Here is a 12,492-nt window from a genome sequence, read left to right as displayed (position 1 = left end):
CCTCATTGTAATTCACTTCACCTACTATGTCCACATATTCGTGTATAGATTTTCTCCCTGATTGATTCCCTATAGATTTAAAGCCACTTGTTACTTTATGCCAGGCTTAGTTATCTTTTGGCAGGAGCCACACTTGTAATTCCGTTGGGAAAATTTGAATTATATTAAGCTTTTATGCATTACAATCACAGACATGCTTTAAACACTTTCTGCTCAAGCAATTGATTGTATCATATAAGTTTGACTAATATTTTAGAAGTATGCATAGCCTTAATTAAACTACTGCTAAAATGCTAAACGCATCTGAACCGCTAATAAGAATTGAATGTGAAAATGATTTAAAAAGTTTTGTAGATATTATTTTCAACACCACTATTACTGATTTAATCTGTAGAGCATTTTGTGTTATACCAATTTTTAATAAACTGTAGATCTTAAAGGACCTGCAAAGTATCAGCAAAATAAATACCTACAAGAAGAAATACTAGTTAAATTGTAACTGTGGTGGCCCTTGTAAAATGAATTATATTTCTCAAGATGCAATAGAATTTCTGCTATATTTTTTCAACAGAATGGAATGGTTACTGTAGGCATTCATTGTTTTGCCTTACAGGCAAATGGCGGTTACCACACTTAAGTACCGATATGAGTACATGCTTGTTTCTAAAACTGTGGAAGTCTGAGGAATGAACCAAACGGAATAATCACATGGCAGTACTTAACCTTAGAAGAGTGTGCTTGCCATCAGCTGCACTCAATCACACTAAAATTGATAGTGCACTTCAAACATTGATAGTGCATTTCAAACATCAACTACTTTGAACAGCTACCATTTTCTGACTGCGAAACACAAATATATTATAGTATATAATTATCAGAATTTACATATTTTATATTAGATATACTGCTATTTAAATAGGATAAATACTACACTGCGGCACTAGGTCTCAGAAGTTTACGATTTATGCAGTAACGTATAGAATAACCAGAAATAAGCAGATATAGGCAGACTGTAAAAGCTGCTCTGGGACACGATGTGAGGGGCGCTATATAAATGCAAGTTGTTTCTGTTGTAAAATGAATTATTGCTGTCAATTTTTGTTAACTGTTTATATCGGTTAAAAAAAATCTTGTATTACATTGATAATGACATATGGAATATATATTTTGGTCTGAAATAAATTGCTGTGCTTGCTTTGGTAGATTGTTGCAATTATATCAGCAGGTTTTCTGCAGAACAAGATGGTAAAAGAGATCAAGGGGAAATTGAATGCTTGGAAATGAGCATTTGGAAAAACCCAGACTTCATATTCAGAGGATTAACACTTTAATTCCTCCAATTCATATCTGTGGTTCAGGTTCTTTTTAAAAAATGCTGCCACATGAAAAAACCCTTCTTTAAAACTCCATAGTGGAGTCCTGTAGCTCAGTGGTTAGAGCGCTCGCCTCGCAAGCGAGAGGACCCGGGTTTGATTCCCGGGCGGGACGAAACTTTAGGAAAGTTTCCTTACTCCACAGACACACACACACACACACCCACACACACACGTGTGTATCTAGCAGTAAGTAGGAACCTGTAGAAGGGGTAGAATATATGGGTTTAACAATATGTGCTCTAGAGAAAAGAAATTGCTTGCTTGGAGAGACAGCTGTGGAATGTAAGATTGTTACCAGATGTGTGTGTGTGTGTGTGTGTATGTGTTCGCCATATTATGCTTTGTGAGTTGTGGTAACGCAAGGGGCACTGTGTTGCATTTATCTGCTGCTTTGTGGGATAGAGTCATTTTCTCTCACTCCACCATACTCAACCCAAGGAAAATAATCTATGATGACTGCCCCAAACGGAAACATTGCAAAACAACATTGGCCTGCCTCACTGGTCTGTTTCACAAAGGTTAATTCCCCCGAAGAACTGTTTATATTCCTATGTTAGTCTTATCGAAGATCAAGTATGCAGAGGAGGATATTTGTGGTGATGTAAGAATCACCCATTGCACCAAATGTGCGTGTGCGTCTGTTTGGTCGGTTCCCGTATCTTGGCTGTGTTTGTCTGCGTCGCTAACAAAGGCTGCTGCTGTCCTGCCTCTGATTAATGTTGTCACCCATTGAGCCACAAATAGCCATATGGAAATGTCTGGGCATTAACCCTAATTTCGACACAATTACCACAAACTCCAACATTTTCCACAATTAATTATATAAAGTGCTGACACATTATTGCAGGAGGACTAAAACATCAATTAAAACAATTATTGAGGAGTGGACTTGACTCAAATAAGCCAGTCTCCAATTTCACACAACACTCTGGCTCGCGAAATGTAATGCATATTTGAAATGGGAAATTTTGCTTCCCTTCTTTAACAGTTGAATCGCAAACCTGCCAGACATTTCCTTGTACATTTGAGACTGTTGTCATCGACTCAGGTGTAAAAACACATGAGTTTGAGGATTTTAAAGCAATATATGTGTGTTTTTACTTTAACCAGTTGCAATGGGTATATTGAACACATAGCGTCATCAAAAACAATAAACAAATGTGACATAAGTGGATGAATTATTTGATACAAAGTCAGTTATTTAATTTAATCCCTTCTAGCTCACGTTTCCATTGTATGTTACTGAAGAATTCTACAACATTTTGTGTGGCATACATACATTACACTGAACGCAATAATAATAATAATAATCCTTGCATTTGATACAGCGCCTTATCACGTCTTCGAGACGTCTCAAAGCGCTTCACAGGATATACTGTCAAGTGAATTGACTATAGTATATATATTTTGTGGGCAAAATAGGCATTTATTAGCATTGAAGTTTACCAACATCGGTCTACTTGGGAGACAGCGACTGTTCTGTTATCAGCTTGAACAACTTGGGCATCTTTGCCCCGAGAGTATAGACAAATTAATTCATATGGCATGAAGATAGTGCTGTGGCTGCATCTTTGAGTAACCCGATCAATCAATACAATACAATCCACATTCAACTTTTGAAAAAAGACACACAGCTTTGCTGAGCTGCGCTTGATTCTGTTCCCCATCCCAGATTGATAGGGGCTCTCTGTTTTCTTGTAAGGAATTATTTTGGGGGAAAAAAAACAATAATAATTTGGTCACTTCAATCCACGGCTGTTTGTGGGGACGCTGCTGTGCACAATTGGTTGCTGCATTTCGCCCACAAAATATACAGTCAATTCACTTTACAGTATATCCTATGAAGCGTTTTGAGATGTCTCAACAATGTGATAAGGAGCTATATCAATTGCAAGGATTATCATTATTATAGCTTTCTACATCTTTGGTGTATGTACATATCAATTCAGAAACATAATAATAATTATAATAATAATGTGCAATGCAACTTAAGTATGTACCAAACTGTTGTTGCCACTGGAATTATTTTTAACATTTCTTATTTCCCTTACAGTGATCAATCAGATATGTATGTTTTATATTTTTCATCATATCCAGGTTTATCTTACGAGTTGGGAATTGTTTCACTAGAATGTGATTTAGATAACTAGGAAATTACATTGATACAATTAGACATTCTGATTTACAGAGAATGGATCAATGAGTTCCTTTTCAGACCATGAGGTTAACCATCTTCCTCTAAAGAAGGAACTCGAATAGGGACTCAGCAAAGGTTTAGTTTTATAGAAGCAATAAAAAAAATCATTTGATTTCTGACCAAAGGATTTTTAAATGCCTTTTTTCCATTTGCAGTTTTTAACCTTTACTCATTTCATATGGAATCTAACCTTTCATAGTGTTCATTTAAACAAGTGTACAGGAACAGGCACGATGGGCCGAATGGCCTCCTTCTGTGCTGTAAGATTCTACGATTCTCTCTTTCTTTAATAAACAAAATATGATCTTTCTTCTTTACTGTTTGTCTTCCTTCTTTTTTTTTCTTGGTTACTTTTATCTCATATGAATGTATAACACACGAATGACTGCCTCTTCCCTTAAATAATTACTTTCTGTTTCCATGTTTATATTGATGATGTCATGCTTTATCATAATGGAAATCAATCAAAAATAATTTGCAAAAAAAAGGTTATTACGGGTTGAAATTCAATCAATATCTTTTGGATGCAGTGAAATTGCTAATTAAACCAGCAATGCATCACAAAGAAACATATGCTAATAGAAACAGAAGTGTCTGGGAACACTCAGCAGGTCAGGCAGCATCTATGGAGAGAGGAAGGTGAGTTAACGTTTCAGGTCCATGACCTTTCATCAAGAATTGTCCTTATAACTGACCTTCTAACGCACATCACTTTGTACTTATTTGGTATGGTCACAACAACAACAACAACAAATGACATTTACACAGCACCTTTCCGTTGGGAAGACATCTCAAAGCGCTGGACAGTCAGGGATTTGGACCCGAGCTGGGGGCTGGGATCAGGAGGGGTGGAGGGCGGGGAGAGTAGGGGGGGGAGGAGGGTGTCAGAAGGCGCAATCGAAGTGGAGGGTCTTGCGTCGTGCCTTGAAGCAGGCGAGGGAGGGAGCGAGGAGAAGGGACTGTGGGATAGCGTTCCAAAGGGTGGGGGCAGAGAGGCTGAAGGCCTGACCACCGATGTTGGGGCAGGCCGGGCGGGGGACGTGGGGCAGGCAGGAGCCCACTGAGTGGAGGGAGCGAACAGCATTTAATCACCAATTAAATATTGATATAGCATGCAGTGTTATAGTCTATTTTCAGAGGATGAGGAGGATTTCTCATTAGACCGTGGGATCTAATTTATGGACTGAATTAGCCATACGCAAATGTTTGCGAAAGAGGGAATTACAGTTGTTCTCATTGACGCAATTGATTAATAAATACCCAATGTAAAGTATTTTTAAATTGTATGTTGTCTGTGTTACACAGCGTAGCTCAAATAAAATACAGCTAGAGCTTGGTAAGGATGCTTTGAGTTGACTTTGTATCACAAGGAATAGAGGACAAAGAAAGTTCCCAAACCATGGAGAGACAAACACACTACAGTGATCAGCAACAACAATAATAACAATGATGATAATAATATAATAATCTTTGCATTTGATATATTATTATAATATTATATTATTATCATCACTGTTATTGTTGTTGTTATAATAATAATCCTTGAGAAACCTATCATTTGGAAATAAAGGAAAGGAACAACAGCAACAACATCCAGTGTTTACATAACACCTTCACGCTGGGCAGTGTTTTGGAGTGCTGAAGCATTTGCAAAGTGCAATAAAAAGAAACCAATGTTTAGCACATTTATTCATTTATACTCCAGAGAGGCCTTTGGATCTGCACTGTATCTGAGCTGTAATCCGTATTGTGTTTGCATGTGCGCAGTCAGTGCTTCAAAGGTATCAAATTCGATGTGAAGCATTACAGTGACACTATCTCAATCATGTCTTTTCACACAGAATGCACCTAAGGTTTCAGACACAAATATTCCCTGTGATCAGCAAGATACAGTAGTAGGAAAGCATTAAGGTGCAAACCAAACTAAGCTTATTCAATCACTGTAATGTTCAACAGGACGTTAATAATCTTTCTTAAAAAAGCGGAATTGTTAACTTAGAAACGGCATCAGAATCAATACAATGAAATCTACATGGTGTTCCATCTGATATCCTGTAATCTTTCTGCTACACATCATATATTATTAATCATTGATTGAATCACTCCATTGAATTCTTGGAAGAAATGTTGCACAGCAGAATTTATTCCTTTTTTTCCCCCAAAAAATAACAAATACTTATGTTGCACGAATTGTTTATTTTTCAGCTGCAATGTTTGCAGTTTATTTTAGAAAAAAATAACATAGAACAGCAGGAGGCCATTCAGCCCCTCGAGTCTGTTCCGCCATTCTATAAGATCATGGCTGATCTGTACCTCAACTCCAATTAAAGAGGAATATTCCAGATTATTTATGGAACGTTCTCGCGGGCATATTGTTGACCTTTTTTCTCTCTAATTTTCTTTCTCCTTTCTTGAATATGTTGACTCACACTGAGGTCCTGATCAACAAGTCTCCAGCCCTCTGCAGTCTTACTCAAGTCACCAGTCTTCATGTGCATATCAATCTCGACAGTCAAGGTCAACTAGCTAACCAACTATTGACCATTACAGTGACATGTAGAGATGTTTAGGAGTTGCAATTGAAAAGGTTTTATTAAATGGAAATCTTGGTAATAAGTTTGTGTAAACCCTAAAACAACTTGAACGTACAATATTTATTATTATTATAATAATTATTAAACAATGATTTCTGATACTCCTTTTCTCCCTTTTATCATTTAAATCTCGCCTTTGTATTATTCTTTTGATCCCAGTCCTATAGTTTCTCTATTTCTTTAAAAGTTCACTTGAACGGCTTCTCTTCAATTTGGTTTCCTTCAGCCTATTTGCATAATTTGAATTGTATTTCTCTTTGCTTCGCCCTTTCCTGTCCCACGAGAGATGTTTCTCAAGTCCTCTTTATTCCCAAGGTCTAGCTGCGCCCCCAGGGAATCTTCTCTGCTCAATCTCTCCTGTGGCTCCTTTTGTTTTCCAGTTCAGGCCTTTCTGAGCTCCGAGGCTCACGTCCTTTGTTCCCAATCAGTGGCTTTTAGTGAACCCAAGATTTTGGCCTCTGACCCCTGGATGGCCTACCTGCTGTCTCCCTGGATCAATAGGTTTGATTGACAGATCTGTGCTGCCCAATTCAGAGTCACATCGTGTTTCAGGTGGAGATTGCAAGGTCCATGTATCCCCATCATATTCTGGAGCTTACAATCCTGTGTCATTTCCAATACACACGTTCCTGTACCTTGTCCTTGTCCTGATTGACTGAGTGAAGAACTTGTACATCACTGATAAAGTATAACGTTCAATTTTTGGTGACAGTAAAATGTGGCTGACATTACGTCCCTAGTTTATTTACTAATGGTACCGATAAAGTAGAATTATTCCCATGAAACAAAATATATAAAGACCGTTGCTTTATGAAGACATGTTATGATGGATGCTGTTTTGTCATTTCTTATCTGCCACGATATGTTGGTGGCTCACTTGTATTTGTTTTAATTTATATTTACTCATATTAGTCACAACCACAAGATGATGATTTCAAATTGACTTTCAGCCACTTGAAATTGTCCAAAAGCACTACTTGTAAGAACTGTTGGAGGCCACTAGTCCTAGACTGCGGTGATTTGAAACCTATTTCATGGAATAGAATCATAGAATCATAGAATCATAGAATTATACAGCACAGAAGGAGGCCATTCGGCCCATCGTGTCTGTGTCGGCTCTTTGAAAAGAGCTTCCAAATCAACCCCACTCCCCCCCTCTCTCCCCATAGCCCCGATCAACCCCACTCCCCCGCCCTCTCCCCATAACCCCGATCAACCCCACTCCCCCGCTCTCTCCCCATAGGCCTGCAAACTTGTCCTCCCCAAATAATTACCTACCTCCTCCACCCTTTCAGGCAATGCATGCCAGATCCCAACAACTCGCTGTGTAAAAAAATTTCTACTCACCTCCCGTCGGTTTCTTTTAACAACTATTTTAAATCAGTCTCCTCGGGTTACCGACCCTCCCACCAGTGGGAATAGTTTCTCCTGTTCATCCTATCGAATCCCCTCATAATTTTGAAAACTTCTATTAAGTTTCCTCTTAACCTTCTCAGCTCCAAGGAGAATAATCCCAGTTTCTCTAACCTCTCCTGATAACTGACCCCTCATTCCTGGTACCATTCTGGTCAATCTCCTTTGCTCCCTCTCCAATGCCTTGACATCCTTCCTAAAGTGTGGGGCCCAGAACTGAACCCAGTCTCTCGCTGAGGCCTCACCAGTGTTTTATATAAAGGTTCATCATAACTTCCTGACTTGTGCATTCTATGCCCTATTTATAAAGCCTAGTATCCCATGTGCTTTTTTAACAGCTCTATCTGCCTGTCCGGCCACCTTCAGAGATTTACTATATGACCCCCAGGTCTCTCTGTCCCTTCACCCCCTTTAAGATTATACCATCAGCTTATATTGCCTCTCCTCATTCTTCCTCCCAAAATGGATCACTTCGCATTTCTCCACATTAAACTTCATCTGCCCCGTGTCTGCCCATGTTACCAGTCTGTCTATGGCCATTTGCAGTCTGCTACTGTCCTCCTACTGTTTACTACTTTTCCAGCTTAGTATCATCTACAAACTTGGGAATTGTACTCCCTATACCCAAGTTCAGGTCAATTATATAGATCACAAACAGCAGTGGTCCCAATACCGACCCCGGGGGACACCACTGCCCACTTCTCTCCAGTCAGAAGAACAACCGTTCACCACCACTCTCTGCTCTCTGTCTCCCAGACAGTTCTGTATCTGCTGCCACTGTCCCTTTAATACCGGGGGCTTCTGTTTTGCTACAAGTCTCTTATGTGGCACTTTATCAAATGCCTTTTGAAAATCCATATAAACTACATCAACTGCACTACCTTCATCCACCCTCTCCGTTACTTCATCAAAAACCTCTATCAGGTTTGTTAGACAAGATTTGCTTTTAACAAACCCGTGTTGGCTGTCCTTTATCAATCCATATTTTTCTAAGTGAAAATTTATTTTGTCCCGGATTTTTCGTCTCCAGAAGATCCCCCACTCTGATGTTAGGCGGACTGGCCTGTAGTTCTTGGGTTTATCCTTCTGTCCCTTTTTGTACGCTTATATTGACCTTCTCATAAATATCCCTTTGTTCTCCACAAACCCATCAAGCTGTTTATATCAGTTTGACTGTGTCCAGCATTGCCTCATCTTTTTATCTGTGGTTCATATTTTCGACTAAATACACAGAACATCATTTAACCACATTCGTTCCTGAAATCTTGAAAAAAAGCAACTTAATTGGAATACAGGAAAGATAGCGAGAAAGGGATGGTGTGAATAAGCAATTAGACATGTTCCTTTTCTAGACATGCTAGATGAAAGTGTTCACGGGCTGTTTTCTAAGGAAACTAATTATTGTCTTACTAATTAAATGCAGTATATAAACATATGGAATTAGTTACACTTTTAAATACATTTTAACATTGCGCAATTAACATTTGAGCGCCATGTTCACAATAAAACACAACAAAGTTGTCTGTTTTTGTTTAAAATGCTAATCTCAAATAGGCATCATCGAGCAACAGTGACTATATTCCTAATGAGTTGCTGGAATATTTCACAAGCTGTAATGGTGATTAAACCCAAAGTGCGAAGCATGTTTTGATGGCGTTTTTATAATTCATTTCTAGCTCGGAGAAAAAATACTCATTAAGAATAATATTCATATAAAAAGAATCGCTTCTTATTATTCAACTACTTGTTAACAGCAGTGGGAACAGAATACTGGCTGGATTTTTTTTAAACTGAACAAAATCAGTCAGGCAGTCTTAGTGCTGGTGATAACAAAAACATGAGGGCAACCTTAATACTTATAATGTTCAAGTGAGCTTGGCATCTTACCCCTTTTCTCCCCCCTCCCCCTAATATTTAAAGTACAGACTGACTTTTGCAGGGCTACAGTTCCAATGGGCTCTAACAACCCCTGATTACTTTGCCCAAGTGACCAATTTTCATGTGTCAGGACGTACAGTAAGTGTCAGCGAACTAATTAATTGTGGAAAGCAACACAGCTGAGATAACTAACATTTTGGTTCATATGTTCTCATTCAGACACATACATTTCGGGTGCAATCGTCATAGTGATCATCCGGAGTGGGAATCCAGCCTGATTTTTGACCTCTCTGCTCCTCTCTATCTTCATCGTAAATAAGTCAACATATAATTTTAAGAGGATTCAGAAAAAAAAATTCCAGCGTTAAGATGTTGAACATAGGAGGAATATGAAATTGCCAGATGAAAGAAAATCAAGGTCCATCCAAAAGGCAAAATACTGCAGATGCTGGCAATCTGAAATAAAAACACTCAGCAGGTCAGGCAGCATCTATGGAGAGAGGAAAGAGGGTTAACAGTTCAGGTCGATAAGCTTTCGTCAGCTGGTTCCATCCAGTTCGCCTTCCACCATCCTGCCAGTCGCATACTCACATCATGTCCCAAACTATATAGTATAACACCACAATATTATTTCTTATATGATTGATTGATTGATTAGATTTAATGTTATAAATTTAACTGGGATACTTTGTTAAGATGTGACATTTATAACTTCAGAGCATTCTAAAGTGCAACCCCCCAAATATGCTGAGTGGAAGCGATGAAAAGTGTAGCCATGAAAATTACTCACCAAAGCCAAACCCCCGAAAAATGCACAGAGAGAAAGAATAAACCAATACAAATCCTCCCAGAGTGACCTGACTCGAAAGGAAAATCATTTATTCCGTAATAGCGAACCGGAAAAAAAAAAAAAATTGAGTGGAATGGAATGAACGCAAGTTATACGCCAGAGAAGATTGAGAGATACTCATTCTTTTTAGAGCCTTGTTTCGATAACTGTTGCTCTTGACGGGGAATCTAACCTTAACATTACTTGATTATATATTATCAAAGGCTGATGCACATACATTTTGACGTCACTCGGCTGAAGATTTATACGTGGTGTGTGATGTCAAAGCACAGTAACTTCGCAACTGTATTGCATATTATATAATGAGTGGAGCATATGTACGGATATGTACGTTTTATTTATCATTAACAAAAGAGCTAGTCATAAAATGTTCTGTATGATCTATTGTCTTGTTTTTTCTAGAATCCATTGGTGGGGATTAAAACGGCAAATACAATAAGCTATCCAATCAGTTATATTAGTGGGTGTAACTGGCATTTTCATTTACAAAACCTATATAGTGCCTTTTATATGGAGGACATGCCTTAATATTTCATAATACTAATATTACCTGAAATAAAAAAGCACGACTTCATTCCAAAACAATTTCAATTAAAATATTTTTTAAATTTCTGAACATGCAATATAATATAATAATAATCCTTGGACTTGACATAGCGTCTTATCATGTCTTTGAGATTCTTCAAGCGCTTCACAGGATATAATGTAAAGTGAATTGACTGCATATGTTGTGGGCGAAAGGCGGCAGCCAATTGCGCACAGCAACGTCCCACAAACAGTCGTGGTTTGAAGTGATTATTATTTTGTTGAAGGGATTATTACCCCCGAAAAAGTGATCCGCCAATCGACTAACAACCGGGTTCCTACTTACTGCTAGTAAACAGAGGCGTGTGGAGTAAGGAAACTTTCGTCCTGCCCGGGAATCAAACCCATGTCTCTGGCATGTGAGGCGAGTCCTCTAACCACTGAGCTACAGGACTCCATAATGTCCGTGGCACGATGATTCAGTTAGAGAAAGTAAGATATCTCTGGCCAACATTTTACACTTAAGAAAAATAACATTCTGTCATTAAATCAACGTTGGTGATAAATAGCTATGCAGTTCCATGGATTTACTGTGTAAGACGGGTAACTCGAAGAGCTATTCAGCTCTGTGCAATCGCAAAGTTTAGCAGCTTCAACCAGATGGGAATGGATCTGGAAAACATTTTCAAATCAAAAATGCAACAGTCTCGGGAAAAGATGTACTTGGTACAGATTGCAAATCTACGTCAATCAAATAGTGAACAGTTCCTAACGTAGAAGCTGAGATTCAAATTAATTTCAAAGTTAAAGAACAGGAATGGCATGAAGCGGAATAAGAACATTCTAGCAATTTGCTGATGATTTTTGAGGAAGAATCGCAGCAGAAAAGTAACAGTATTTTTGCAAAGAAGCATCACTGTTTGCGACATGCTTGCGACAGATACAGCTTTAAGTTTACATAGTTTTACCTGATCATAAGGCGTGTTAGAAGCAGCATCTATTTTTAAGATATACTGCTCATTCCTCTTAACAAATAATTTGTATTTTCTGACTTAAATCACTGTTATCAGGAACCGAAATTATTATTCCAATTTATCTTCCAATCATTTCCAAATGATCTCAAACTGTTTATACTGCCTTTTGGGCTTCATACACTATGGTAAATATATAAAATATCGGGTATGAATGGAGGAAAATGGAGGAGAATATACAATATAGGAAACGTTCAGATTGGAAACCTGCACCGTGCAGTATGAATACAAACATGTAGGAACTGAACAGTGCATCATAAATTGTTAATATCTATCTGTACAAATAGCAAGTAGACATTTCTTGTGGAAGAGTATTAAGGAACAAATTTCTAGAACCAAGAGATCATCTAATGTTTCCCACCCCCTCCCCCCCACCTCAATGAAAACTCTTAAATGTAGAGCTTGGGTTAAATTAGATTTGAACTCAGATCGTAAATACACTCTTTATTGTGTTATTTAAACATTATCACACATTATTTCTCCCACAAAACCCGCAGTCAATTCACTTTACAATACATTCTGTGAAGCGCTTTGAGACGTTTCGAAGACGTGATGAGGCGCAGTATCAAATGCAAAGGATTATTATTAATTATTATTAATCCATTCATGGTTCTTATAGTGACGCCAG

The sequence above is a fragment of the Callorhinchus milii genome, unplaced genomic scaffold (assembly GCF_018977255.1).
Source record: "Callorhinchus milii isolate IMCB2004 unplaced genomic scaffold, IMCB_Cmil_1.0 Scaffold6, whole genome shotgun sequence".
Taxonomy (NCBI): domain Eukaryota; kingdom Metazoa; phylum Chordata; class Chondrichthyes; order Chimaeriformes; family Callorhinchidae; genus Callorhinchus; species Callorhinchus milii.
The sequence above is the reverse complement of the archived record's forward strand: the minus strand, read 5'-3'. Positions refer to the sequence as shown.